The sequence below is a fragment of the Scyliorhinus torazame genome, chromosome 6 (genome assembly GCF_047496885.1).
Source record: "Scyliorhinus torazame isolate Kashiwa2021f chromosome 6, sScyTor2.1, whole genome shotgun sequence".
Lineage (NCBI taxonomy): Eukaryota > Metazoa > Chordata > Chondrichthyes > Carcharhiniformes > Scyliorhinidae > Scyliorhinus > Scyliorhinus torazame.
The window spans coordinates 220,909,862-220,934,759 of record NC_092712.1 but is presented as its reverse complement, the minus strand read 5'-3'; the positions used below and the strand labels follow the sequence as shown (position 1 = coordinate 220,934,759).

The window sequence follows — 24,898 nt, the reverse complement described above, 5'->3', positions numbered from 1 at the left end:
ATTTAGTTGGAGAGCAAATAGTAATACCGGGCTCCCCACCTACAATTTCCCATTCAGTCATTTAAATTAACAGAAAATTATACTCAGTTTAATAATATGTAAGCCTAACATATTATGAAGATCTATGCCAGGAGCCCAGAAAACGAAAGTTCACTGTGTAAAGGTTGCGTAGAGTAAGTGTTTCATTTGTGTCTCTCAAATATCCACTAATGGTTTAGCAATATGATAACACAAATGTGCTACTCAATAGCTAGGTGATAAACTCCAGAAATTAGGCAACACTAGTTAACAGTTCAGAAAAACTAGGCACCACACTAGGTTCTAAAATGAATTTACCTGTGATTAGTGTCACAGACATCTTTAATTTAATAATCTTTATTGTCACAAGTAGGGCTTACATTAACACTGCAATGAAGTTACTGTGAAAATCCCCTAGTCGCCACATTCCAGCACCTGTTCGGGTACACAGATGGAAAATTCAGAATGTCCAATTCACCCAACAGCACGTCTTTCAGGACTTGTGGGAGGAAACCTGAGCACCCAAGGAAACCCACGCAGACACAGGGAGAACGTGCAGACTCCACACAGATAGTGACCCAAGCGGGAATTGAACCCGGGACCTTGGCGCTGTGAAGCAGCAGTGCTAACCACACAGAAAAAGCTCTTCGGCCAACTGCGCCTGCGTCGGTCTAAAACAACTACTTAACTATTGTAATCCCATTTTCCAGCACTTCGCCCATAGCCTTGTATGCCTTGGCACAGCAAGTATACACTTAAATACTTCTTAAATGTTATGAGGGTCTCTGCATACACCACCCTTTCAGGCAGCGGGTTCCAGACTCCCACCACTATCTGGGTGAAAAGGTTTTCCCTCACATCCCCTCTAAACCTCCTGCTCCTTACCTTAAATCTATGCCCCTTGGTCATTGATCCCTCCGCCAAGAGGAAAATATTCTTCCTGTCTACTCTTTCTATGCACCTCATAATTTTATACATACATCTCAATCATGTGCCCCCTCAGTCTCCTCATTTCCAAGGAAAGAAAAATGAGTCTATCCAATCTCTCTTTATAGCAAAAACCCTCCAGCCCAGGCAACATCCTGATAAATCTTCTTTGCATCCTTTCCAGTGCTATCACACCCCTCCTACAGGGTGGATTCCAGAGCTGCAAACAACACTATAGCTGCGGCCTAACCAACATTTTATACAATTCCAGCATAACCTCACTGCTCCGGATTGCTTGTGTATTGAGCTGCTAATGATGATCAAGGTGCATCGTTGAACAGATAATTTTGATTGGCAGATTGGTCTCATGATATATTGCCTTGTTTAATGTTCCGAAAGCTTACAAAAGCAGATAAACAGTTTTTCTAGCTTTATTTTGAACAGTAGAGACCTATGAAGAACCATATGAAACTTTAAAATGAGTATTGACAGAATCGTCCAATAACCTCAGAAAATCAAAACCTTTTGTGTTGTCTTGTTCAAAGCAAAATCAGATCCTGTAACTGGGGATTTAATGAGGGAGGAGTGGAAGTTAAGAAATTGTGTTGGGCAATATACCAGGATTATGTATCAATTTCAAAATAAAAAAGTAATTAGTTGTTGTAGTTAATAAACAGAGTGAAGTGGGACAGATTATTGACAAATTCAAATTTGTTCTCTAAATTCACTGCACGTGATGATTTTGGTGAAGTGGACATGTGTGTGTATATTTAGCAGAAGGTGAGATTGTGTACAGATATTACATTGTGTAGATGTGTAAAAGCTCATTAAAAAGTGGCAATAACATCTATGAAGTGATTGGACTCCACTGGAGAGAGCTGGAACTTCACAACTTATGACAGGAAGTGGGAATAGACAGTACAAAAAACTGGGAGAGTAATGGTATGGTTAAATTACATTTAGAGTTCAGATGTGATTGGAACCTGAACCACAGTGCAGTATATTCAGGCCGATTTATCCAAATATCCCAGTCAGTACAAATCTGACTCGTGGGTGAGTTTTGTATCAGCATTTATTTGGATGCTTTACAATATAGCTAGTAGTTATGCCACTGCACCGACCATAGCTCCTCATGATAGCTGCCAAATACCTCGTGTATCCCACACCATGATGGCACTATTCTGTTTATTGCTTTAGTTAAAACAAACATCAGCCCACGGTGAAATAGGAGGAAGATTACGGGTGGGATTCTCCAGTTCTCCCCGCCGCATGCTTCTCAGCCACACGCCGTTTGTTGCCAGCGGGATTCTACCTTCCCGCAGCCTGTCAATGGGATTTCCCATTGTAACCACCCCACGCTGTCGGGGAATATGTGAACGGGGATTTGCTGCTGGTGGGAAGAGTAAATCGCAACGGCCAGAGAATTCCAGCCCACAAGTGTAAGGCTTTGAAAGCATGAAGGGGACAGCTCCACTTATTGGCCAATGCGAATTTAATATGTTGGTTTTGATACCAGTATTCAGGTCTTAAGACCTAAGAAGATTCATGTCACAACCGGGGTGCTTTACTCCTTCTTTCCTTTCCTTTTCTAATTTCTGAAGAATATTGCAGTCGGCTTGCAGAAGCCCGTCTTTTATGCGCCTGACAGTCAGGTGATATTTCTGTGGAACATGTTCTAGTGACAGTGGTGAACATCGTACCTGAAAACTAAAATTAGGCCTTGGGTGTAATTTTCCAAAATAAGAACCTCGCCGGGGACTGGCAAACTCCATTCATCTCAGACAATTTGCTGATGTCCAAACCGACGTCCCAGAGATTTCCACAATATTTTGCTTTTTGGGGGCAGGAAAACTGACAGTGAACTAGGCTGGCAGTAGTTGGCATTAGCTGAGAGGCCAAATTGCTGAGAGAAAGAAAATCTGGCCTTTTTTTTTTCATATTTGAAGAAACTGAATCTGGTATGAAGAAAGACCTGCATATATCATTAATCATCATATAATACACTCTGTATAGGGATCCCTGTCTCTGTTTAAACAAGCATTCACATTGCTTTCAGCAACATTGTGGTTAAATGCCTGCCAATCAAACAAAAACCCACAGGAAACTTTCTTGAGTATGTTTACAGAGAAGAAAGTTTCAAAGGATATGGATATAAACAGAGGAGATTAACAATAGAGTAGAGAGTTCCTGCATGCTCGAGTTTAGATTGCGAGAAGTTAGCTTATTTGTGTTCGTTTGAGAGATAAACATCTGTGTGATTCACTGAAGACAAATTAAAACATCAGGGGTTCCATACTGGTGCTTTTGTGGTATTTTTCATTAGCTCTCGTTCTGCCATTTCTGCAGTCATAAATAAAAGTTTTGGCTCGCTGGCGTGGCTATTCCCATAGCAACGTGCGACGATTGGCAGAAGGGATGGAAGGGAACAAAAGAGGCTGTGCAAAATAAATGGCACACTTGAACTCTACAATGCAGTTTACTCAGTGTATGAATGATCACATTTAATTTGAAAGGAAAGGTGAATGTTAGTAAATATCATTGGACTGAACTGTCATGGGATTTGATTTGTAATACTCGTCAAAAGCAGGTGACCTGCTATCATGTGAGGCAGTGCCACCATGTGGTTAACAAATCTAAAACAGGAGGTTGCAGTGCTGCATCTGATGGACATAATAACAAAAATAGGCGGGACATGAAGGAAACATTAGTCGCCAGTTCTGACAAACCCACTCTATATGTGCCTGACGCCCAATTTTACTTGCTCTCTCTACTTCAAACAAATGCAACAAGGAAGATTGAGGTGGGTCAGTAGGTTAAACACTGCCAAGCTAGACTTGATCAAGGATCTATTTGTGCTGGGACGGGATGTTTCAAATAGATACAATTCCATTCCCCAGCAATAATGTTTGTCACTTTAATGAAAATACAAATTTAAAACAATCCCTTCCGAATTCCCGTGCCCCCCCATGCATGTTTATCAGAGGCGGAGGTGGGAGGCGGTCTGCCGTTGGCTGGAAGCATGATCTTCTGGTCTCGCTGCTTCCAATGGGATTCCCCATTGAATCTACCCCCCGCCACCAGGAAACCCACGGCGGGAGTTTACTGTCGGCAGGACTGGAAGATCCTGCTGACAAGACAGCCAGAAAATCCGGCCACCCCACCCCCATGTGTAAAATCATCAAATCAGCTGAGAATCAATGTTATATAAAATTGAAAATTCATGGCTGTCCTAGAATACATGCCATTGCCACTGGAGTTTTGGTGATGAAGATAAATTGGCAAGAACTATAGGCTGGCCTCCAGATATGTTGGCTTTCTACCTGATGTCTAAGAATCCAGGATGACCTACATAAGGAGGCATTAAGACTTTCTACAGCAAGAGCTTCCTTGCCCTGGAGCCTTCAGTGGCACCTGGCAATAGTTGGTACTCGAGGCAGATGTGGGAATCACGTCATCCAGGCTAAGATCGTGGCGTGCAACCCAAAAGACTAGACTCAGATTTGCAAAAAACTGTTAATATAAGAGGCCTTTGAGGGAAAATAAATATTGGGGGACTGGTCCTTGCACCATTCCATCTTCACCAATTGGCCTTCTATCATTGATTTAATGATCCACAGATGCTTCACTAATGGACTAATGGAATATGGTCCCCACCGACGATAGTCTATTCATGGTGACACTGCCCCTGATTCATCAAACTTTGGCTGGACTTATCTCAATATGATTACATGCATCGCCATGGGGATTTTCAATGCTGAAACATTTAAACAACACACAGAACACATACAATATTCATAAAACATTTACAAAAGAAATCAATCTTGTTGCAAAAGGCCCAAAAGTCATAAACATTGCAAAAATCCAAAACAATAGTCCCAAAGCTGAAATATTGAACTTTCTGTCAAAACTTTATTTAGGCTCTCCTATCCTTAAGGCGCAAAAATAAAACAGTGCTAACAATTGATGCAAACAATGGACAAATAAAAGTCAGTGTGCTTTCTCCTTTATATCTTTAGTACAATATGTACATTGTGATGTACTGTGCGATTGCATTTCAAAGCAACACAGAAAACCTGATTTCATTTTCCTTCCATTAACAGTGGCAATAAGATACAGGTTTGTATTTGCAGTTCAACATGTGCTAGGCTACAGGTCCCAGCTGAATCACCAAGGTGGGGGTAGTGAACCACAGCAGCACAATTGTCACTCACCCCAGATGATACAGTTCCGGTAGAAAGGAAATAAATGTCAACACTTTATCATGCTGATTTTCTAACTGTTGGGCTGGAGCGAAGCCCGTGGTTATATTGTTGAATGTTTCTGTTTGCCGTTGAACCTGAAATAAATAAGATTTTTTTTTTATATGTATATAATATATCCATTAAAAAAGACAAAATACCCATTCTACTGTCACTTTCAAATCTGATGTGGAATGAACAAAATGAATCAGTGCTGTTAACCAAAATTGTAACCTCAAAAGCTGGAGTTATTAAACAGATAACACAAGTTCCAAAAATTAGTACACAATTGTCAATGGAATTGCCATATCCTAGTTTATAAAACTATTAAAATAAATCTTTAATACACTTCATTAAATATTTAAAGGTTACCAGTTAATAAATCTCATAGTTATGAGCATGAATTTATTTTGTAATAAACACCTTTTATGTGGCATGTATTAACTTTTTTTACTTGAGCACGTTGATAATGTTACTTCATTTTATTTTTGCAGTTTTCAGTTGAATCTGAAATAAATAACAGTTTACATATATCCATTAAAAAGCAAAAAACACAATTGATTCTAATTGCATTCAAGACTTGCAATTTAGAATTAAGTTTGTCACAATTTTCTACTAATATGTTGTGCATGTGTGCTCCAGCTTTATTTTCTAGCTTCTATTTTATATTTTTATAGCTTTCTATTTTATTCCTTTGGTTTATTTTGATAAAACAAAATGATATCACAGAGAGGAATCAAACTTGCAGTCTTCCCCTTTGAAAGCTGACAGGGCTACACATTTATTCACCAAGTTTGTCTTGCGTCTTGATTTTAAATAGGCCATGATTTCCTGACGAGATTTCATGTTTACACTATCACATGGGAAGGAAAGAAAACTCTAATTCTGTGCCTCAAAGGTTCTGTACACAGCATGCATGTTCCTCTCAGACCCCCCCATCAATGAATCAAATTTCCACATGCACTTGGTATCGGAGAAGGTGGTCCTCAAGCCAAATGTTAATGTAATATCTTTATCCAGCATATGTATTTCACTGTGCATTGTATATCCAGTGTATTGTGTGATTTTAAAATCTACATGCCCAATTGGTCTCTCACGTTGATCAATTTTCATTCTATTTAGCCCACATACACTAGGTCTAGGAGAGGCTGGAACTATAATTTTTTTATGTAATCTTTATTGCCACAAGAAGGCTTACATTAACACTGCAATGAAGTTACTGTGAAAAGCCCCTAGTCGCCACATTCCGGCAGTGCCTGTTTGGGTACACGGAGGAAGAATTCAGAATATCCAATTCACCTAACATCTCGTCTTTCGGGACTTGTGGGAGGAAACCGGAGCACCCAGAGGAAACCCACACAGACACGGGGAGAACATGCAGACTCAGCACAGGCAGTGACCCAAGCTGGGAATCGAACCTGGGACCCTGGAGTTGTGAAGCAACAGTACTACTCACTGTGCTACCATGCTGCCCTAATGTGTCATCTTCACACTTCTCCAACAATTTGGATAATGTATCATCAATGCAGCATGTATTGGATGTGGCGTGATTGATTTGCAAAAAGCTAACAGTGGGAGAATGGAAAGGTGGTGAATTATTACCCACAATATCTGTAAATATTTATAATCCATGAGGTAAAATGCAAAATAGTGGCATGACAACTTGTAGAAATGGTATACATAAGAAAATTCCAAATCACAAATATGCCTAAAAGGCTGGTGTCCATTTGGAAGCTGGCCCCACATAATTAGTGCAGATTGATGTGCCCACCATTGCTCCAGACCCACAGAGGCTTTCTCACCAATAATCTCTGATAAAACAGGCCGATCAAAGTGATCCATAAGCTATTTTAGGAAAGAAATCCGTACTGTCTCTGAGGAGGAACTGTGAAAATAAAAGCAAAGCGTAATAGTTTTTTAAAAAACCCTGGTAATGATATATTCACGGCTGGGGAGGGTGGTAGCACAGTGATCGAGCCTGTGTTGCAGCGATCTCAAAGCACAGTGTGTGCCTCAGGCTTAGGCTCCTGCACCTTTAAGACCTCTCTGATCGGCCAGCTCTAGCTCTGCCACCTGGATGTAGCAGGGCCTCTTAGCCACCACTGGGAATGTGCCCCAGGCAAGCTCAACTGCTTTCCCCTATCACCCCTGTGGCATATTGAAACACAACAGGGACTGTTGGATGAGTGACACATTCCTCTTCTGTCAGCCTCTGAAAGGACTTCATTTACAAGCCCTGGAGTTGTGCTACTTGACTGACAGATTGTGGAAAAAAAAGTTATTCAGTTCCATTAAGCTCAATAAATCCTGCAGAACAAAACACCTAAAAGAGGCTAGAAAAAAGGCCGCAGAGAGTGGGGGCGTGAGCTCCAGGAAGAAAAAAGCAAATTCTTTTCAGGTTCAAAGACACTATTTCTCATTGCGTTCTGTCTATCAATTACGCTGGCATTCCCAGAGGGTACATAGATCAGTTCTCATTGGTGTCATTCATGTGTCAATCAGCCTGGCATGAACACCAAAGGGCCTCATGTTGTGCTACGGAAACTGTCTGTCAGGCAATCAGCAGCTGCTATGACATCATCTGCTGTGTTTTTTCTGGGAAAGCTACAGCAGAAAAAAAAGCCAAGTCCCAGAACTCTAGTTGAGTCCGTGTTAATATTTTCCTTTCGCCTGACCCTAACTTTTCAAAAAAGAAAATATGTTCCAAACTGTCTGCAGGATGAAGATAAATAATTCCACGTCAGGAGAATGTCTGCCGCTGCCTGAAGTAAATCATTACAAAAGTAAGCGTTTTAGGCTGTGTGTATGACAGCGTAGACACAGCATGTCAAGAGAGGGTTGAGAACAGACAATGTAGTCAGCTTTTATCATTTTGTTGAACCATCCATCTAATTAACATTTCACATTTGCTGCATCTTCTCTGGTAGGAATGTGCTCCCTTTTCCTGGGTCTTCTATAGGCCTGGCATGCAAGTATCTGGCCTCCAAATGAAACCCCCTCATTACCCGAACCCCTCACCCTCAATTGGCATTGATGGCATTAACCTAAAGTGGAAACGTAGGTTTCCTCAAAAGATAGTCATCGTCGTAGTTCAAAGTGAATATTTCAAATAGCTGTACGGCTCCAAACCAATCTGGGAAAATGTTGCAAACTTTAAAGATAACCATTCAAAAGGAACAACAAGCCTATACTGAACAGATGTATTCTCCAAAGCTATTGAAACAGAACTGCAATTGAATGATAAGTAAAACCTTGAATGTGTTGATGTTTGTCTCTTCATGAACTGACGTGGCAAAATATTGTCACAGAAGTATTTCAATTCCATTTTGGAACTTGTTGGTCAGTCTTAAGGGAAGTCTGATGTAGAAATGCCAGATGTTCATGCTAAATAAATGTGTCTTTTAATATCAGCTGAATTTCAATAACAATGTGAATCCATAAGAAGTGTGATGCCCTTTCATGACTAAATATAGTTTCATTTTTTAAAGGGATTTCTTTTTTCTTCCTCCTGCTTTATTTTGACACCCCTGCCTGAGAGCACAGAAGGGAAGCAGGTCCCAGGGGCAGCCAGTTTCTCTGAAGGTTGCCATTAGTCAGGCATGAGGGTGACCTACACGTTAATTATTTTTCCTGGTCAATGAGAAAGATTATGGGCTGGTTTCTCTGCCGGCGGGATTCTCTGTTGCGCCAGCAGTCCACCCATTGTGGGATTCCCCGACACATGGGGCTGCCCACAATGGGAAAAGCCATTGTGAATCCCGCTGCCGGCGGGGGCATGAAGGCCAGCCAGGGTGCGCTGCACCAGAAAACTGGTGCAGCGGGACGGAGAATCCCGCCCTATGATTTTTTTTTTTGCACCTCTCCTGATACCACTTTTGAGCTAGGGAAATCATAAGTAGGCATTATTAAGGCCATCCTCAACCAAACAGGTTGTTGACCTGAAATGTTGAGCACGATCTACTGGTCTCATAGTGCCCAACCCAGTGATGCGACAATTCTCGTTGTGAGAGGCAACACTCATACATCTCAGGTAACGAGGTAACGAGATCTCAAGAGGTGTTGCGATCTGGATCCCTCCCTCAATAGGCGTGATCCAGATCTGCATATTCAAATGAGTAGTTAGTCTCACTTGAATATGTCTTTGCCAGAGTTAGCCAAGGTGAGGGATCGATCGGCCTCGCCTTGGAAACCCTGTCATGGTGCCGTTTAGCACTGGTTTCCACAAATGGGATCTCCAGGCGATTGTTGGCCCCGGGTGGTTGGTCTCTGGGCAGGGTGGTACCCTGGCACTCCCATGCCACCAGGACAGCTTGGCAGTGCCATCTGGCTCTGCCACCCTGGCTGATTGAGCACTGCCACGGTGCATCTGCAACGTTGCTCCTGACTGTGATTGGGCCCGGGGGTGCCCCACCCTAATGAGGTGGAGGGAAGGGGGGAGTGGTTGGGGGGGGGGGGGGGGGGCTCGCGGGGTGGGGGGGGCTCACGGGGTGGGGGGGGGCTCAAGGACCCCATAATTTGTAAATTGGGGCATTGGGCAGGTCCGGAGACTGCAGGGGTTGTAGAGATCAAGGCACCGTCTTGCTGCACTGACGAGCTGAGCTGTTTAACTTGTGAACAACGATTGTGATCATGATGGAATCTTACCCAGAATTTGATAAAGTGTCAGGCCCAGACTGAAAACCGACGTGTAGCTCTCCAGTTTCACAGACAGGCCAGTTATCTCTCCACTCGTGACAATAAGCGATTTTCATTATCATTTTCATTTTTCATTTCAAGTTGGCATTGTCAGCTTGGCACTCTGCCCGCCCCCAGGGCTATATTTACCTCTGCACCAACTAATTTTCGTTTGGCCAAACAGTGAGGGGAGATCATGTGGCGGGAGGTCCATTAATAATATTTAAATGCATTAAAATCTATTCAAACGAGGATGACGGCCTCGTGATGTCCCCGGCAAGGGGTGGGGAAAATCGCGAAATGTGATCTCTCTGGAGAGAATCCCATTTCCCGATCTGTCCCGATTTTCTGTCTACGTTGCCGATCCCACGCACGGCTAGTGCAGGCTCAAAATCATCCCATTCCCATTGTTTCAATATCTCAACACGGGTTTATCTTGAACAAATTGTATCCATTGATACAGCCAACTTACACAGGAAGGAGAGGAGGAACTTTAAAAAAACTTTTCTGTATTTTTACTGAATTTTACCCTTCGGACTGGTCTTAATAATTTTAGGGATGAAATGTTCATTGTAGCACTTTTCCCATGGTTCTGCCAGCAGGATTGATGTTGGGCAGGGGAGGGGAGAATTTGGCAGGAGAGCAAAAATCAGTTTCAAGGGATATGGGGCGTCATTCTCCGCCGGCGGGAGTCTCCGTTTTGCCGGCGCCCGGGGGTTTCCCGACGGCGTGGGGCTGCCCCACAATGGGAAACCCCATTGACCGGCCGGTGTTACGGAGACTCCCGCCGGCCGGTCGGAGCAGAAATGTGGCGGAGCGGGTAGGAGAATTTCGCCCATGAATTTTGCACCGGATCGTCTGTCTGTGCCCGCCGTGGCCAATCGGCAAACCCATTGGAGGTCAGGGAGAAATTGATTTGTATTCCGCTATGGGATGCAGTTGAAGACCTGACCAGAATCTTCCACCCATTCCGGATTCTTCACAACACCAGCAGGAATATACGTTGGTCCAAAGCACATTTGGTACAATGCGGCGTACAGATTTCGGGACTCACCTGAACAATGGGCTGCCTCCAAAGTTTGGAATGGAGTCCGGCAGCAAATCTGGACCCTGGAACACCTGTGGGTGGGACCAGCAACTACTGGTGGATCTTCCAGTTTAAGGGGCATCGAGGAGGTCTACTTCCAGCCAATGAGCATACCAGGAGCACCATCTTAATTTTCAGGAGGTCCACCGTCTTCAATAGTGGGTCAGTTGGGGCTGTTTAGCACACTGGGCTAAATCGCTGGCTTTTAAAGCAACCAAGGCAGGCCAGCAGCACGGTTCGATTCCCGTACAAGCCTCCCCGAACAGGCACCGAAATGTGACAACTGGGGGCTTGTCACAGTAACTTAATTGAAGCCTACTTGTGACAATAAGCAATTTTCATTTCATTTCAGTTGATGCCAGACGCCTTTTCAATATGATGCCCGGATACGAGAGCGGACTATGTGTCATCATGCCTTCCTCACCACAAAATATGGCACAAAATATCCAGTTACATAATTAATGAGATCAAGGCTGAAAGATCTGGCATGGTTTCCCTCAGACCTACGCAGCACGAAACACTCCATGTTCCCAGCCCCACCACGGGACCTGGTCGCCAGATGGGAGAATCCGCCCAATGTATACGTTTCTATTAACAAGCCCTGGTTGTGGACATACATTGTGCAGCCAGATCTTTTTTGTGTGTTGGCAGGTTTTACTGCCAGAAATACATCAAACCCATGGCCTGATTGATATAGTAGGGCAACAAGGCTTCAAGACAGAAGGAATAATTGGGCAGAGGTAGAATAGGTATGAATTCAACCCTATCCACCTGATAGAACCCTTGTAAAAGCCCTGTAGGTGAGCATTTAAAAATATCCAGATTACCTCCTTACCTGTGAGCCTCCTGAAGCTGACTAATTGTAATTTTCAATTGAGCAAGCAGTGAAGACTGAAAGCAGTGGGATCCTATTTTAGCATTGGTCTGCTGGGACCCAAATGACGTTAGCAGAACCCCACAGCAGTTACAACTCAGTGGCCTTAGTGGCAAGTGGCAGTGAGTTTCCGGCCAAATTCATCACTTATATCAAGGCCAGAATAGATCAAGAAAGAGGACTTTTTAATTCAAATTTCTACTTCTTTGTGGGGGCCCAGTGGAACACTCTTGCCCCTCTTGACCCCACAAGGAAAAGTTAGGTTTCCCTGCCGAAGAATCCTCCCCTGCCCTGGCAGCCAATCTCACCACTTAAACAATTTCAATGGGAGGCTTCCAGACCCGTGAGGTTTTCCCTCTGCCTTCCTACTTGGAGTGACGGGGCCAGTGGCAGTGGCATATAAATGTGGTCTGGGAGTTAAAACAGCTCAATGCTTCATCCAAGCTCAACATTTCAAACAGGTACAACTGTACATTCTAAAATTAGGAATATTGATGTAATATTAAACACCCAACAATAAATTATCAAAGGGTATAACTGTCTGTAATAAATGCAGCAATTTGTATCAGGGTGTATGTCACCAGGTAACTATAGCTCCAATTCACACTCAGTCCTGACCATGCTCTACACTGGAGCAGGCAGGCATTCTACAAGCTGAAAAAGTCCATGTACATTGACACTGAAAACAGGAATGAGTCCAGATACAACTTCCCCATGGTCAATTCCCCTCAGTCAAATAGCATCCTGGCATTCACTGTTACATTATGTTGGTGAGTTATTTGCTCCCTCCTCCGGGTTGATACTCTAACATGACGATACACCGTTTCAGGGCAAGAAAATTCGGTGGGAATAAAATTAGGACATTTCAGGTGCAAACAATTCAACATTTTTCCGCGCCCTTTAATTTGTCAAGATCGAGCAGGATGCAAAGATTCAGCCTGTTTTCCCACAGCATTGCAAAAATATTCAGGCATATTCCCCGCACCGTAAAAGCTGAGCAGTAGGTTCTGTCTGTTCAACAAGATGCCCACCTCCCATTGTGATGGACTTTTGCCCTGTGGTTCTGCTCTGCCGTATATCACATGGTGCTACAGTGGCTGAGCATCAAATCCTGTCAGTTAGGATTTGTTCTAACTCAGTTGCCCATGTCAAAATGATCAAGAAGACAACTTGAGTTTGCAAATGCTCAGTGTTTAACTGACACTTCATTGCAGGATTTTCAAAGCTGCGCTGTATTCATGAGGACAAATAATACAAAAGTTATAATGATGCACTTGCCAAAAATCTGTAAAAATTTCCCTTTTCCTTTCACACCCCACAAAGTTAAAATGTTCCGCTAAGGATCCAGAGGGAAAAAATAGGGAATGGGGAAAAAGTGTATTTATGTAACATACTTAACGTAGCCTGATCATAAAATTTGTACAGGCTTCCATTATTCTTCAGATAATCAATTGTTCTAATAATTGTAAATGAGTCTAAAAGTAAGTTTTAACTTTTATCGATGGGCAGTAAGCTTGACATGGAAGATTGGACATATGTTATATGCACCATTAGATAATGTCTAATGGGCAGTTGATCCACTGCTGCCAAGCGCCTGACCACCAGTGAAAGTTAAATTCTACCTCAGAACCTAAGGCATGTCTTACAAAACAGTTTATGTTAAAATGATACTGAGAGCCTGTTATTTCAAGACTCAGAAATCCAGTCTGACAGGTCTCTGTCTCTGGATTGCTGACACATTAAGTCCCTGAAGTGATTCGGCCTGTTTCCCAGAGAGTGACATATGCTCACCCATATGGTGGTCTCTGTACAGACGCCCGTGTGGGGTACTTTTGTCTGTGTAAGCATGGGCTCATCATATTCTTGAGCTGTTAGCCTGTCAAGGTCAGATGACAAACAGGCTTTCATTTTACCTTCTCAATAAAACGGCAGTGTAGGATGCAGACATTTTACATTTTATTGTGCACAGGCCCACCAAACAAGGGACAAAAGTGTGATCCAGAATCTACCTGAAAGCTCCTACTTTTTTTATTACTGATACTGTGTTTAAACAGCATGAAAGTTCCATTAATAACCCAAATTAGTGGTGAATGCATACCTTGTTGTTTAAAAGAGCATTGTCTAACTGAGAAAAGATTTTGCGAATACAAAGTTTTGATGGAGGATCCTCGATCTGAAATGTTAACGCTGTCTGCCCTGCTGAATAGTTCTAACATTTTCTGCTTATTATTAAATATTTAACTGGATTTAAGATGTTTCAGGAAGGAAAAGCATTAGAACAACCATGTGTAACTTTCAGCATGGTGATTAAAACGTAAAGTCGTAACACAATCAAATGTCACTTTGTATTTGTCCTTTATCTCCTGTTGGTAATCAGATAATTTCCAAACACTTATCTTTGTGAAGCCAGTGCCCCTTTAACTGTTTGCTTCTATCACTGAGGCACATTAAGACACTGAAAACTTAGAAGCTTCAGTAATCCTCGCCACAAAGCTGCTACTGGTTCTCAGTTTCCTTACGCTGTGCACAAATCTGACTGCAGCAATTTCAAGCTGTTTAAAAACCTGGAGGGCTGCTCCAGGACTGGTGGGCATTAATCTATGGGGAGTCACCTTTTCCAGTACTCCAACATGCAATAGTAGAACTGAAGTATTGATTTCTGCTGTCCATACTGTGTTATAGGCTCTATCGCCAGATCTTTTCTGCTGCCTTGAAGCAAGAATTAAAGGTACCCGGATCTTTAAGGCATGGTGAATTAAAGAGACGAGGAGGGCAAAAGAGCCAGGCTCTGGGGAGCAAAGGAGCAGTATAATGACTGAGGAAAGAACATAAGGAGGAATAGAGGATGGATCCTTTGGGGCGGCATGGTAGCACAGTGTTTAGCACAGTTGCTTCACAGCTCCAGGTTCGATTCCCAGCTTGGATCAATGTCTGTGCAGAGTCTGCACGTTCTCCCTGTGTCTGCGTGGGTTTCCTCCGGGTACTCCGCTTTCGTCCCACAGTCCAAAGATGTGCAAGTTAGGTTGATTGGCCATGCTAAATTGCCCTTCGTGTCCAAAAAAAAGGTTAGATGGGTTACTGTGTTACGGAGATAAGGAGGAAATGTGGGCTTAAGTAGTGTGCTCTTTCCAAGGGCTGGTGTAGACTCGATGGGCAGAATGGCCTCCTTCTGCACTGTAAATTCCATGATTCTATGCTTTCTGGAGGTCTTGTTCCATTTGGAAGTTTGTATCACTCTGTGTAAACAAATACAGCTCATTCAGTACATTTTTTTAAATTTTGTTTTGTAAATTTAAAGTACCTAATTATTATTTTTTTCCAATTAAGGGACAATTTAGTGTGTCCAATCCACCTAACCTGCACATCTTTGGGTTGTGGGGGTGAAACCCACGCAGACACAGGGAGAATGTGCAAACTCCACACAGACAGTGACCCAGAGCCGGGATTGGAACTGGGTCCTCAGCGCCATAGGCAGCAGTGCTAATCAAACAATGAGGCCTCTCGCAAGATGAACGGCCTCGTTGCATCACTTAGAACCCGTCTAAACTATTTTAACTCAGACAGACAAGAAAGTGGAAAGAAATTAATTATTTCTTGCAACTAAATATAGTTGGATGCACAATTACAGATGAAATGATTTTACCTTCCCACTGCTGGTGAGGGCATTTAATGAGGCAAGGGAGAGGAGAGTCCTTCACCTAACAATGTCGCAGGCCTCGATCTCATTGATTCTGAAGCGGGAGAAGGACTGTGAGCAATGCGGGTCATACGGGCCGATCTCCCTATTGAATGTGGACGGCAAACTGCTGGCTAGGATATTGGCCACAAGGATGGGGGGGGTGGAGGGTGGAGATGGAAGTGGTGGTTGTGACGGACGCGGAGAAGGCCTTTGATCAGGTGGAGTGGAATTATTTGTGGAAGGTGTTAGGAAGGTTTGGGTTTGAGCGGGGCTTCATTGGTTGGGTGTGGTTGCTGTATCAGGCACCAGTAGCAAGTGTGCGTACGACTCGGCGGATGTTGGGCTATTTTAAACTACACCGAGGGAGAAGGCAAGGGTGTCCCCTCTCCCTACTGTTGTTTGCTCTGGCCATAGAGTCGGTGGCTATGGCGTTAAGAGCTTCCAGCAACTGGAAAGGGTTAGTCCAGGGGGGGGGGGGGGCATCGGCTCTCGCTTTACGCAGGCGACCTGCTCCTGTATATTTCTGACCCGTTAGAGGGGATGAGGGAGATTATGCGGATCTTAGGGGAATTTCGCAGGTTTTCGGGGTATAAATTGAATATGGGGAAAAGTGAGATGTTCGCGATCCAGTCAAGGGGGCAGGAGAGGAGACTGGGAGAGCTGCCGTTTAGAATGGTAGGAAGGAGCTTTCTCTATCTGGGAATCCAGGTGGCACGGGAATGGGAGGCATTGCACAAATTATACTTGTCCAGGCTTGTAGAACAAATGAAGGAAGACTTTAGGAGATGGGACATGCTCCCACTGTCACTGGCGGGGAGGATACAGACCCGATCCTCCCCAGATTTCTGGTTGTCTTTCAGTGTCTCCCCATCTTTATCCCGAGGGCCTTTTTAAAACGGGTGAATAAGGTGATTTGGGGCTTTGTGTGGGCGGGTAAAACCCCACGAGTGCAGAAAGTATCATTGGAGTGTAGTCGGGGGGGGGGGGGTTGGCACTGCAAAACTTTTGTAACTACTACTGGGCGGCAAATATAGCCATGATTATAAAGGAAGGGGGGCCTTCTCTGCCATTCTCGCCGGCCCAGTACTCCACAAGCCCGGTGGTAGTGGGGGCTCTGAGAGTCTGGGGGCAGTGGAGGAAATATAGGAGAGCGGAGGGAGCATCGGTCTGGACCCCGATTTACAACAACCATCGGTTTTGCCGGGAAGGCTGGATGGAGGGTTTCGGAGATGGCAGAGAGCAGGGATAAGAGGATGGGAGATTTATTTATAGATGGGAGCTTCACCTGTTTGAAGGATTTGGAGGAGAAATTTGAATTGCCAGCAGGGAATGGGTTTAGATATCGGCAGGTACGGGATTTTCTGAGAAGGCAGGTTCCGAACTTCCCGCTCCTGTGACCACGGGGGATACAGAACATGGGTGGGAGAGGGGAATTTATCAGATATCTACAAAGAACTTATGGAGTCGGAGGAAACTCAGATAGAGGAACTAAAGGGCAAATGGGAAGATGAGCTAGGGAGAGAGATCGAGGTGGGTCTGTGGGCGGATGATTTATGCAGGGTTAACACACCCTCATCATGTGCCAGGCTTAGCCTGATACCATTTAAGGTAGTCCACCGGGCACACATGACGGTGGTCCGGATGAGCAAGTTTTTGGGGGACAGGTGTGCGAGGTGCACAGGAGGTCCAGCAAATTATGTCCACATGTTTTGGGCATGCCCGAAGCTGAGAGGGTTTTGGCAGGATTTCGCTAAGGCCACATCCAGGGTATAAAAAACTCGGGTGGTGCCGAGTCCAGAGGTGGCGATCTTTGGAGTGTCGGAAGAGCCGGGAGTCCAGGGGGTGAGGGAGGCTGACGTTTTGTCCTTTGCCTCCCTGGTAGCCCGGAGACGGATACTGTTAATGTGGAGAGACTCAAAGCCCCCGAGTGTAGAGACCTGGGTTAGTGACATGGCTGGGTTTCTCAATCTTGAGAAAATAAAGTTTGCCCTGAGAGGGTCAAAGTTAGGGTTCGTCTGGAGGTGGCAGCCGTTCATTGATTTTCTCGGAGAAAATTAAAATGTCAGCAGAGGCAAAAATCTAGGGGGGGGGGTTTAGGCTATTGATCGGGGGGTTGAAGAACGTGATAGGGATGGAAATGTTTTATGTACCATGTTTAATGTTGCTGCTATCATTATTATTATAAAAACTACAAATACCCTAATAAAATGTTTTTAAAAATAAAATGATTTTACCTTGAAAAAATTATTACATTTTCCAAACATGAAAATATACATGCAGAGATGAGGCCTTACTTTTGAAGTATGAGCCAATTGCTCCTCCCACTTTAGCCCATGTTTATTCCTTTCTTATAAAATCAGAATTCTCTTTAGACTTTCATGGTTCCTCAGACACATATTGCTAAATAGCTAAGCAATATTGAGCAGAAAAGTCCGTGGTTTGGTCCACAATCTGCATTTATTGGGTTAGCTGATCACAGCAGGGAAGAAATTCAGCAGCTGCAACTAGTGGCAGCTCAAGGGAACCTATGGAAATTTGAACTGACAATCTCTAATCGTACATTTGCTTGCTATCACTTCAAACAAACCTGGTTCTACTCAGCAGCTTAGCACAGAACTTTCAAATGACATAGCATTACCAGGGTGCCATTGTCCCCATGGGCAGGTGGGTAGGGGGCAGGCAAGCCATCCACTGGATTTTAGGAATGCTCCACATTCAAACCCACTTTGGGGAGGGGGAGGGAGCTGCTGGGAACCAGGGGCAGCATAAGTGCCAGCCCATTGTCTGCCCTCATAACCTGCACGTCTCTCCCTCAGAATAAGTATCATAAACGTCAACTGTGATTCGGTGATAGTTTCATTCCGCTGAGTCTGAAAGTCACTGGTTCAAAACCCTTCAAAGACTTGAGTACAAAATCAAGGTGAACATTCCAGTGTTACATTGTTGGAGATGCTGTCTTTTAATTGAAACATTAAACCAATTAAGGCCCCAACACCCCTCTCAGGTCGATGTATAATTTTCTATCGCACTATTTTAAAGGGGCAAGGGAGTTACCCCTGGTGTCCTGGCTAATATTTATCCGATTATCATCACATTGCATTTTGTGGGATCTTATTGTTCACAAATTGTTGGTGCATTTCCTAATTACAACAGTGCCGACACATTAATACTTCATTGGTTGTAAAGTGCTTTGGGATGTCCTGAGGTTTTGAAAGGCACTATACAAATGAAAGGCTTTTATCCATTCTTTGCTAAGTCTATGAGGTGAAGGAGTAATTTTAATCTTTTTTTTAAATGGGCATGTTGGAGTCAGGCAGGATGATAACATTTTAAGAATCTCCAACCTGACCCAACTCCAACCCACCTCCAAACCCCACCCGCACATCTTTTTCTGAACAGAGAAAGGATGGGAGAATTTGAGAGATAGGCAGATTCCAGGAGGCAGGATGTCTATTTAAATATTGTAATGAGGCTGTGTGCTTCATATTAAAGCAGTGTTCTGGCTTTCACTTTAGCTGGCTGGGTTTCCCAGCCATCGGGAAACCCAACAGCTGAAGAAAGCAGAGTGAACAGGGCAACTTCCAGCACTGCTTGTGGTCCAAGAAGTGTACAATATTATGAGGCAGCAAGGCAGGGTAGACAAAACTTGTTTCCCCCAGCTGAAGGGCCAATTATATAGAGTACATAGTGTGCATGGAACATACAGTGCAGAAGGAGGCCATTTGGCCCATCGAGTCTGCACCGACCCACTTAAGCTGTCACTTCCACCCTATCCCCATAACCCAATAATCCCTCCTAACCTTTTTAGGCACTAAGGGCAATTTAGCATGGCCAATCCACCTAACCTGCACGTCTTTGGACTGTGGGAGGAAACCGGAGCACCTGGAGGAAACCCACGCAGACATGAGGATAACGTGCAGGCTCCGCACAGACAGTGACCCAGCCAGGAATCGAACCTGGGACCCTGGCGCTGCGAAACCACAGTGCTATCCACGTGTGCTACCGTGCTGCCAGGGGGCATAGATTTAATGAGATTGGTAGAAGTATCAGAGGGCGCATGAGGGAAAATAATTTTCACTCAGAGAGTGGTGGGCATCTAGAATTAACTGCCCAAGTTGATGGTTCAGGCTGAAATATTCAACTCATTTGAAAAGTACCTCTGGATCTGAATCTGAAGTGTTCCAAGGCTCCGGATCAGGTGCTGGAAAATGGGATTGAAATGAGCAGCTAGTTTCCTTTTTCTCTTTTTTGACTGGTGCGGACATGATGGACTGGATGGCCTCCATCTGCACCGTAACGTTTAGATGGTTCCACGCTTCTACGTGTCCTGTACCCGCGTGATTTTCCACTGGCGTCCCGGAGAATCGGGCATGGGGGCAAGATTCCGGTTGGGCCTTCACCTTCATCCTATTTACAGGACGCAAATCAGTTTCACACCAGCTACCTGTGGCTTTACTGATCTGCCATGGCTGGCACCAGTGGAAGATCCCACAGGAAATTCACAGCCAACGAATAACCAGTTTTTGGGCCTCCCACCTGACTCTCCCCCCCCCCCCTCCCCCACTAGCCCATAATTGAACCCAACAGTGGGGGTGTGGCAGAATTCCACCTTAATTGACCGGTTTCATACCTGGAATAGGTGAGAGAAAGTGACAGAGACACAGAGTATAGGAAAGGATTGGAGAAGTAATAATAGGAAACAAAGAAATGGCATCACCCTTCACGGTGGAAGACACCAGTGGGATGCCAAAGCTCCAGGAGAATCAGGGGGCAGAGGTGAGTGTATTGGCCATCACTAAAGAGAAGGTTCTGGGGAAACTGAAAGATCTGAAGGTGGATAAATGACCTGGACCAGATGGATTACACCCCAGGGTTCTAAAAGAGATAGCTGAGGAGATTGTGGAGGCATTGGTGGTGACCTTTCAGGAATCACTGGAGGCAGGAAGGGTCCCAGAGGAATGGAAAGTGGCTAATGTAACACCGCTGTTTAAGAAGGGAGGGGAGGCAGAAGACAGGAAATTATAGGCCGGTTAGCCTGACTTCGGTCATTGGGAAAATTTTAGAGTCTGTTATTAAAGATGAGATCCTGGAGTACTTGGAAGTGCATGGTGAAATAGGACTGAGTCAGCATGGCTTTGTCAAGGGGAGGTTTTGTCTGATAAATCTGTTACAGTTCTATGAGGAGGTAACAAGGACGTTAGACAAAGGAGAACCAGTGGACGTGATTTATTTAGATTTCCAGAAGGCCTTTGACAAGGCGCCGCATAGGAGACTGTTAAATAAGTTAAGAACCCATGGTGTTAAGGGTAAGATCCTGGCATGGATAGAGGATTGGCTGACTGGCACAAGGCAAAGAGTGGGGATAAAGGGGTCTTTTTCAGGATGGCAGCCAGTGAGTCGTGGTGTACCTCGCGGGTCTGTGCTGGGACCACAGCTTTTCACAATATACATTAATGATCTGGAAGGAGGAACTGAGGGCACTGTTGCTAAATCTGCAGATGATATTAAGATCTGTAGAGGGACAGGTAGTATTGAGGAAGCAGGTGGGCTGCAGAAGAACTTGGACAGGCTAAGAGAGTGGGCAAAGAAGTGGCAGATGGAATACAATGTGGAAAAGTGTGAGGTTATGCACTTTGAAATAGAGAAATGGAGGCATAGACTATTTTCTAAATGGGGAAATGCTTCTGAAATCAGAAGCACAAAGGGACTTGGGAGTTCTTGTTCAAGATTCTCTTCAGGTTAACAGTTGGCAGTAAGGAAGGCAAATGCAATTTTAGCAATCATACCGGCGGGGGGGGCTAGAATACAAGACCAGGGATGTACGTCTGAGGCTGTATAAGGCTCTGATCAGACCCATTTGGAGTATTGTGAGCAATTTTGCGCCCTGTATCTAAGGAAGGATGTGCTGTCCTTGGAAAGGATCCAGAGGAGGTTCACAAGAATAATCCTGGCTCCGACCATTACTACACCGGGCTAGATTCTCTGGTCCCCAGCTGCGTGTATCTCGGTGGTATTAGATTCTCTGGTCCCCCAGCTGCGTGTATCTCGGTGGTACGCCATTCACTGGCAGTGTGATTCTATACTCCTGCCACTTGTCAATGGGATTTCTCATTGAAGCCACCCCACGCCGCTGTGAAACCTGCGGGTGGGGGTGTGCCTCTGGCGGGAATAAAGAATCCAAACGGCTGGAGAATTCCGGCCGATCATGTTCATCCCACTCAAGTCCCATGACCTCATTACTTAAGTTTAAACACAATGGGCTGGATTCTCCCTCCATTGGGTGAAGCCAGCAGAGCGAGAGCCACAATTGGGTGGAAAATCCAGCCGTGGGATAAAAACAGGATCAGCGCTGTCTGATTCTCTGGTCACCACTGGCGGTGGTATCAACGTTCATGCCCTGCACCAGTGGGAGGGGGCATATGGGTCAAAATGACCTATTACATCCTATTAATGGGCTGGTCACCAGATTCGCCATGCCTCCGTGATGCTCCGGTCCTTTGGGCTGGGGTTCAGGAGGTTGTGGATTGGTACAAGTATTTGTGAGTCTGGCCCTGGCGCGGTGGGCCTCACAGTGGACCAAGGGGGTAAGTATTTAAGGTAGGTGCCCCTAAAGTCCATCAGATGCCTCCTTCCACAAAGCAAATCCTGCCCAACACACCACCACCAGACCTCCCATATATCAAAGACTGCCCCATATATTAGAGACCATCCCAATATATCAGAGAGTCCCCCATATTAGAGACCCCACCCCCTGCCAGAACAGAGACCCTTCCATCAGTTACTCCTGCCTGGAAGCTATAGGTATAGAAATCAAATAAATTAGGGAACTGTGATGTACTTGAACAAATTAACATTGAGAGGAAGAATGGTTTTAGCTGGCTTAAGAATGGAAAAGTCAGGGCAGCACGGTGGCGCAGTGGTAGCACTGCAGTTTCACGGCGCCTAGGTCCCAGGTTCGATCCTGGCTCTGGGTCACTGGCCGTGTGGAGTTTGCACATTCTCCCCATGTTTGCGTAGGTTTCGCCCCCACAACCCAAAGATATGCAAGGTAGGTGGATTGAACATGCTAAATTGCCCCTTGATTGGAAAAATAAATTGGTTTACCATTATTCAAGAAGGGAAGTAGGATAAAACCAGGAAATGACAGGCCAGTGAGTCTAACTTCAGTGGTAGGGAAATACTGGAAAAAAATCTGAGGGACAGAATTAATCTCCACATGGGAAGCAATGATTAATCAAGGATAGTCAGCATGGCTTTGTCAAAGGGAGATCAGGGGCGGGATTCTCCCCTACCCGGTGGGGCGGGGGGTTCCGGCGTAATGGAGTGGCGGGAACCACTCCGGCGTCGGGCCGCCCCAAAGGTGCGGAAGTCTCCGCACCTTTAGGGGTCAAGCCCTCATCTTGAGGGGCTAGGCCCGCACGGAGTGATTTGCGCTCCACCGGCTGGCGGGAAAGGCCTTTGGCGCCACGCCAGCCAGGGCCGAAAGGTCTACGCCGGGCGACGTGGGTCGGCGCATGCGCGGGAGCATCAGCGGCTGCTGACGTCATCCCCGCGCATGCGCAGGGGAGGAGGTCTCTTCCTCTTCTGCCATAGTGAAGACCATGGCGAAGGCGTAAGAAAAAGAGTGCTCCCCATGGCACAAGCCCGCCCGCGGATCGGTGGGCCCCGATCGCGAGCTAGACCACTGTGGGGGCACCCCCCCGGAGCCAGATCGCCCCGCGCCTCCCCCCAGGACCCCGGAGCCTGCCCGCACTGCCTTGTCCCGCCGTTCAAAAGGTGGTCTAATCCACGCTGGCGGGGCAGGCATTCCAGCAGCGGGACTTCGGCCCATCGCGGGCCGGAGAATTGGCGGGGGTGGGCCCGCCGACTGCCGCCGTGCGATTCCCGGCCCCGCCGACCGGCACGGCGCGATTCCCGTCCCCGCCGAATATCTGGTGGCGGAGACTTCAGGACACGGCGGGGGCGGGATTCACGCCAGCCCCCGGCGATTCTCCGACCCGGCGTGGGGTCGGAGAATACCGCCCCAGATCTTACAAATTTGATTGAATTTTTCAAGGAGGTGAGGAGGTGTATAAATGAGGGTAGTGTGGTTGATGTAGTCTACACGGACTCCGGTAAGGTTTTTGACAAGGTCTCGGATGGGAGACAGGAATTCAGGGCAATTTGGCAAATTGGATCCAAAATTGGCTCAGTGGCAGGACGCAGAGGGTGATGGTCACAGGTTGGTTTTGTGACTGGAAGCTTGTGTCCAATGGTGTTCCGCAGGGATCGGTGGTAGATCCCTTGTTTGTGGTGTACATTAATGATGTGGACGTGAATGTAAGAGGTATGGTCATTAAGTTCGCAATTGACACAAAAATCGCTGGTTTGGTAAATAGTGAGGAGGAAATCCTTAGATTCCAGGACGATTTAGAGGGGCAGAACAGTGGCAAATGGGATTTAACCCTAAAAAGTTTGAGGTAATGCATTCTGGAAGGATGACCCTTTTAATGTTCAAAGATGTGCATGTTAGGTGGGGTTACGGGGATAGGGCGGGGAGTGGGCCAAGGTAGGGTGCTCTTTCAGAGGGTCAGTGCAGACTCGATGGGCTGAATGGCCTCCTTCTGCACTGCAGGGACGCTATGGTTCTATGGATGTGGAGAGACGGGACAACGGCAGAGTGACTAACACAACAGCTAAGCCTCCAGCTCTGCGCAAGGGAAAACTCAAAAGGCTTGTGTGAGAACATTGTTGTATCCCTAATTCACTGAGTGATCAATTAAAGTGTTGCCATGTTTCACCAGAATATATTGTTTTTGTCTGATTCATTCTCACTGAGAGCAAGGAACTGAATTGAAACTGGTTGGGATCTTTTAAGGCCTTACACCTGGCGCCTTTTTTTTAATTTAGAGTACCCAATTATTTTTTCAATTAAGGGGCAATTTAGCGTGGCCAATCCATCTGGCCTGCACATCTTTTGAGTTGTGGGGGTGAGACCCACGCAAACACGGGGAGAATGTGCAAACTCCGCACGGACAGTGACCCGGGGTCAGGATCGAACCTGGGTCCTCAGCGGTCCCCCTCTATTACCCTTGACCTATCCTTGGTTACTCTCAATTCTCCCAGCCTCACCATTGCCCTGCCCTCAATCACCCTTGATTTCCCATTCTCAGAATTGAGCTCCTATCAGGAGAGACTGACCTTCCTTGTATTGTTCAACTCCCTATTTTTGTTCCCCTCGACAACTCTTGGGCTGTTTTCCCTGCTCCAATCTGCCTGGCAGGCAACACCCTCCCTCCCACAGTCAGCCAACCCCCCCCGCTGCCCGGCCTACCTGGACAGCTGACGCCTGAGTTCAACACAACAGCCAAGCCTCCAACAAAGCTCCCCAGACAAGAAAAGCTGCTCCACCTCAGTTAAAA

At 45.6% G+C, this 24,898-nt stretch overlaps 1 long non-coding RNA gene across 1 annotated transcript; it reads right to left on the bottom strand.

Moving 5' to 3' along the window:
• Window positions 1–1,328: 1,328 nt before the first annotated feature.
• LOC140425305 (uncharacterized) lies at window positions 1,329–24,898 on the bottom strand. Its single transcript, XR_011947827.1, has 3 exons — window positions 24,811–24,898; window positions 5,607–5,690; window positions 1,329–5,281 (listed from the first exon to the last, which is right to left on the bottom strand). It is a non-coding gene; the product is annotated as an uncharacterized lncRNA (long non-coding RNA).